The sequence below is a fragment of the Manis javanica genome, chromosome 6 (genome assembly GCF_040802235.1).
Source record: "Manis javanica isolate MJ-LG chromosome 6, MJ_LKY, whole genome shotgun sequence".
In the NCBI taxonomy this organism is placed as follows: Eukaryota; Metazoa; Chordata; class Mammalia; order Pholidota; family Manidae; genus Manis; species Manis javanica.
The window spans coordinates 1372548-1378547 of NC_133161.1; positions in this window are offsets into that span (position 1 = coordinate 1372548).

The window sequence follows — 6000 nt, forward strand, 5'->3', positions numbered from 1 at the left end:
CAGTGGAGGATGCTGGTTGTGAGCTGGGCTGGTGTGTGATGGGCTTGGTCCCTCCTACTTGTGACTGTCCAGCCGGCATGCCTACAGAGGGCTGTCACCACCTCCTGGAAATGGGCCTCCGAGGTGGGACTCCTAACCTTTCCTTTTAATCTGGACTTGGGGCCATGATGGGTAATCACGCGGGAGCTTCAAGGCAGAGCAGCTGGGAGGACAGGAAGTGTGGTGGGCGCACCTGGCAGGACCTCACGCTGCAGGTGGAAGGTCTTGCCCACCAGCCTGCAGTGCGAAGCCATGCTCCCTGGCCCTCACCCCAGCCTGGCGCCTCCTGCAGGCTTTCCTGAGAGCAATGTCTTTTGCTCTTGTTCCAGCCAGTGACTTCTTAACGGTTTGCAATGCAGTCACTTGTCATGACTTCAGTAAAGATGGGTGGGAGTTCATCTTTTTTGAAAAAAGGGGAGAGGGGTATCAGAAGACTCATTTTAAAAGAAAAGCAATAGCTAATGATGGGGGAGGAATGGCAGAACTGGAAAACAACCATTTTGCAACCCCAAGGAACAGCTGGTTCTGGCCCACTAACCAGACTAGTGTGGGGAACAGGAAACTCACGTCTGCCACATTTTCTCCCTGGTAAAATGTCCTTAACTCTGGTGATTAATTTCCCTTAATAATTACAAAGGTAAAATGTACCTTTACCCTGGAGAGGTCTGGTGGCCTTGACCTTCATTCAGCGACCACACTCAGGACCCTGCCACCCTGTGTCCTGGGCCATGCGGCCACGTGCCTCCATATCTGTTTGCTCTGCGGCCCACTGACATGCAGGGTCTGACGTGACAACTGGCCAGGCCTCTTCAGAAACCCAGTGTCATGAAAATTTTAAGAAACAGAGAAGGAGGGTAATCTATCTTCAAAGGCAAATAGAAAGGAAATGTGCTGTCCGGACCTTGACTGTGTTCTGTCTGGGAAAAAACAGCCCCAGAGGGCTCACCGGCAGCATTCAACCATGTTGTGGGTTAGATTCCTGCTCTCGGGCAGGACGGAAGCGCTGCGGTTCCTGGACGAACGCTGTCATCCCAGGAGACGCAGGCTGATGGTCTGGGAATTAAATAACTGTCATGATGTCTGGACCTGTGTGTGTACAAGTGCCTGTGTTTGTGTTTACAAATGACGGGGTGTGGATAGAATGAGGGTTCCTGTGGCCAGGATTCTCACCTGGCCCTGGTTGACCAGCTCACTGCACACCTGTGGGCAATACATGGCTGTTGACTCTATAAAAAGAGCTCCGCCCAGTGCTCTGGGCACGACATGGTGGCATGGCTGCAGGAGAACAGAGCAGAGGCTAGAGTGGTGGCAGTGCTAGGGACAGAGGCCCAGAGGATGGCTGTGCAGACGGAGGGGCCCAGAGGCAGAGACCGGCTTGCTGCCTGCAGACTCGCTCTGAGTGGACGGGATTCTAGTGACTGACCTGCCACCTGAAAATAAAGTTGGGTATAACCCTTCCACCCCATGAACGTTTTGCTGTCAATTTCTTTGGTCACACTGAATCCACAGAAAACTTGCCCGGGGCTGAAACCCATTGGCAGGACAGGGGGAAAACACACATGTGGCCAGTGCTAACAATTCACAAATCAAAAAAATGAAAGGAGGAATTTGCCCTCTTCTTTGGAAACCCTTCTGACAAAGTCACACGAAACAAACCATCCATGTGCGTTGTAAGTGATTTTCTACAGAGAACACTTCATAAAATGCTCTTCATCCTCACGCGGGCCCAAGCCGAGTTCCGCCCTGACCCTAACCCTAGCCCGTGGGGGGCTCTCGTGTCTTCCTCAGAAGCCTCCTTCTGCACTCGGGAGAGCAGGGCGGGGGCTTGACAACCTGCAGGTCAGTGGCCCCGGCAACCTCGTCTGACATGCTCAAGGTCACAGTGCCTCGGCCGGCCTGTGGGCACACCTGCGGCGTTGTTTTCCAAATGTACACAGACTGGGTGCTCCTGAGATCACCGCCACCTGCCTAGGACCATTTAAACTGGTTGCAGTTTCCCCTTTCATCATCTTTTCATGCAAATATCATTTTTCATTATGTACCAGCCCTGCTCAAGATAAAAGCCCCCTTCCTGTGAACGCGACCCCTGAGCAGCCAGCCCTCTCCGCCAGCTTCACCAGGGCTGCTCAGGGTGAGAAACAGGAGCCCCCGGTGCCCGGGCCCAGCTGCTTTCCGAGAAGTGTGCAGCCCGGCCACGCGCCCCTGTGCCCCGTCCCAGGCCCTCCTTACTCAGCGGGGATGGGAGGCTGTCGAGAAGCCCACAGTGATCCAGTTAATGTACAGTCCCCGGATGTGACTTTGAGTTGCTCTAGATGCTGCCCAAGGCCCCGGCCCCCGACCGTTTCCAGTCCCTCCCGGGCCCACTCTGTCCCCTCGGGGCTGCCGGCTGGCTGCTCCGTGCTTGGCCCTGTGCCCCAGCCGCCTCTCACCCCCGGGGACCCCCACTCCTAGAGGCAGTGTGTCTGCCCCTCAGCCCTGTCCCCGTGGGCTCATGGGCACCATGTCCTGGCCACCCCTGGAGGTGACCCACATGCCCCTCTCCACAGCCACCCCTGTTTTGACCCTGGGTGGGGCCCTTCTAACTTGAAAGTCACCAGAGCCGTCCAGCTGATCTCGGTGGCCGGAATTTGCACTTGCCCACCCAGCGCCATCCTTTGGCCGTGTTTTTGAAAACACGATTATTTAACTTCCTTGCCTATGATCCTTGCTGTTGACCAGTGATACCTCAACTCCTCAGGGTGGAGAAAGGAGCCTTTCAAATGCAGCTTTACGCCCACCTCTGCCCTTGCTGTCTGGGGCCCGAGGACCCAGCCACGGCCGGGCTTTATGCCCGAAGCTGAGCTGCCTCCAGAAGGGCCTTCTTCTCCTCCCGGAAGAGCCAGTCCATGCTCGCTTCCCTAGGGAAGCTCCGCCCATCCCTCCGGGAGCAGCTGGCCAGGCCATCGCACTGTGGGTGTGCAGTCCTATGCGGCCAGTTCCTCAAAATTGGAGGATGCTTTGAGCTTCTCAAGTTACCGCAGGCTCAGCCGGTGGGGGGCCAAGCAGGTTCCCATCACATGTTGAATGGAATCGCCAGATACCCACTGTCGTCTGGGTCCTGCCTGAGCTGGTGCCTCAGAGCCCCCCCAAGCTCACCCACAGCTCCGCAAGCTGTGCACAAGTGGAGGGTTTGGGAGTCTTAGCTGTCAGTCCCGCGGTGCCCTGGGGGTGGTCCCGTTGGGTCACCTTCCCGGGGGCCTAGCTGTCCTCACAGGACTTGATGGGAGGAGAGGTGCGTCCTGGTACCAGGTATCGGGGCAGCCAGGGGAGGGCCAAGGCCAGAGGAAGGCGCAATCCCTCCTTTGGTGACCAGCACGGGCCACATCTGCTTCAGCGATCACTGGGGGGCACCATCCAGCCAGCCCAGCCTTCAGATGGTGAGGCCCTGGGCCCCGAACTACGCGGCCAGCTGCTCCCGTGTGACCGCGGGAACCCAGGATGAAGGGACGACTGCCTTAGACAAGCCGTGGGCTGACGCAACGGCATCGAGACAGATGCAGCGGGAGGGCGCCATCTCTGCAGCGAAGAACCCCGCCGGCATGGCCTCGGCAGAGATCAGCTGTTCCCGAAGGGCACAGGCCGGCCCTGTGTCCCAGTGCCGTGCTAATGCAGCCACGTATGATCGGGATTACAGGGCATGGCATGGGCCAGCTGAAGGGGCTCTGGACCAGGGTTCTCCCCACACCTCTGGCCTTATTTTGGCAATGAGGCTGTGATTCTAGAAGTGAGCGTTCCTGTCCTTACGAGTCAAACACAAAGTCACTCAGGTAAAGGAATTTGGTGAGAGTTCAGGAAAACCCTGGCCTGGCACCCCAGCTCCCCAGAGAGGAGGGGCGCCCTGTGCCGGGGGTCTGTGGAGGCCGGGGCTGCAGTTCTCCTTGCCCACCGAGCGCCCCTGGCTGCAGCAGCCCCACGTCAGCGCTCCACTGGGGACTGAGGCCTAAGTAGCTTTTATAAAAGTGAAGAGCCAGTGGGAATTAGCGTAATTATTTCTGTGAAAAAACATCAGAACACTTTAGGTCTTTGAAGAATGAGTTCTGCATTATGAGCGTTTTGTAAAATTTATTTTGAAATAATTTGCAACTCACAGAAGATAGAACATACTTTACATAAACTCCACCTCCTGTTAACACCGCCTCGTTTGCTTTGTCGTGAGCCGAGGGAGAGACTGGTCCTTAGCCGTCGCCTAAACCACGTGAGGCTTCCTAGGAATGGAAAGGCGAGTGTGCGCCTGAGACCCGCAGACCTCCTCCGAAGCAAGCCTGCACTGCGGCCCTAAACACGCAAGACTCAGACACCTTAGTGCGTGACAGCTCCTCACGCTTCTGAAGATGAAATCCGCTCAGGCGGCTTCCCAGAAATTCTATCCATACATTTTCAGTTCTTAACTTGTACCACATGAACTCCAAAAATTCATACATACACCAAGTATTATCTCAGCATTTTGCAGTATTTTTCAGATGTAGGTCATTATTGTAATAAACTTAAAAAGTATTATATATCTAAAAGCAATTCTGAATTTCCAACTTTTGATCAAGGTGTGTTTACTGAAAACAATTACTAGCATGTGATAAACTGTGGTATTTTGTTAAAAAGGGGTTTTACACTTAAGAACAGACTAGGGATAACCTGCAATATACAGATGTAACTTGGGAAATGAATTAAGTCACAATACATTCCAGAATGAAGAGAAAGATACTTTAATAGGATCCACATGAAAATGGAGTCCAGTTTATAGACGTCTTCCTTCTGCAGAGCTGTTTCCCCACCCCAGCAGCTGTGCCCTTCATTGACTCATGCCACTCAGGTGTGGCCCACACACGGCCACCAGTCTGTGCAGCTCAGCACGCAAGGACGGCCGCGCACCAGAACGTAGACTGTCAGGCAGTCTCTCAGTCGGCATTCCCTTCCTCAGAGCAGGGCTCTGCTGGCAGAGGAACCGGTGTGCGGCAGACACCTGGCTCAAGGCCCCGTGGCGCGGGCTGCTTTGGGGAGAATCCTCTTTCCGTCCGCTCACCTCCAGCCTGCCACCATTGCCTAATTGAGGGACTGGTCAGAAGATACAGGGTGGTGACGCGGCCTTAGGTGTGTGGGGGGGGCTCCCAAATGTGGGACCGCGGGTTGTTCTTCATGTTCTTTCCACATTTCAAAACTGGAACCCTTAGTGTCAGGATAAACATGGAGCTGTCACGACTTCACACAGTGATTCCTAAACAAACTGCTGGAGGCTCACATTTGCCGCTACCTGCACAGGAGTCCCCTTGCTCGGATCAGTCAGGCTCCCAAGGTGGCTGCTCTGAAGGACAGCAGACCGTTGTGTGACCGTGGCATGAACGCTATTCTCTACTCACATCTTGGTGACTTTTTTCAACAACTGAAGGTGACATTTAGATAATAATTGCAACAAAGGTGACATTTAAATAATGTTGGCAGAAGCAAATTCTAAGGGCTGGAAAAACCACAGGTGTTTGTGACTCTATGGCAGATGGAGGTGCATGAGGCCATTTTTACTTTCTCACATATTCAGGGTTTACTGTACTTAGTAAGTGGGGGTCTCTCGCCAGAGAAGCACCTCCCAGGGTCCAGCTCAGAGAGCAGCACCTAGTTAGGGTTCAGATCCACTTGGTGACTCAAAGTTGTTCAGCAAAGCGCTTTACAACCTGGACCTGGTGTGTATGACCCACAGACACACGTGGGAAGGAATGTCCTTCACCATGCCAGTTGTAGATGAATAAAGACAAAAAACTCTCACACCTAATGAACTGATATTTGTGAGCCAAAGTCAATTGCGGACTTTTCCAAACACCTGCATTCCAAATACTTGAAATAGTGAATTAAACATCAGACACATTTAATTGATGGATTTTGAACTTACATCCAATATATAAAAAGGATAAAAACACATGTCCTTATGATACCCTC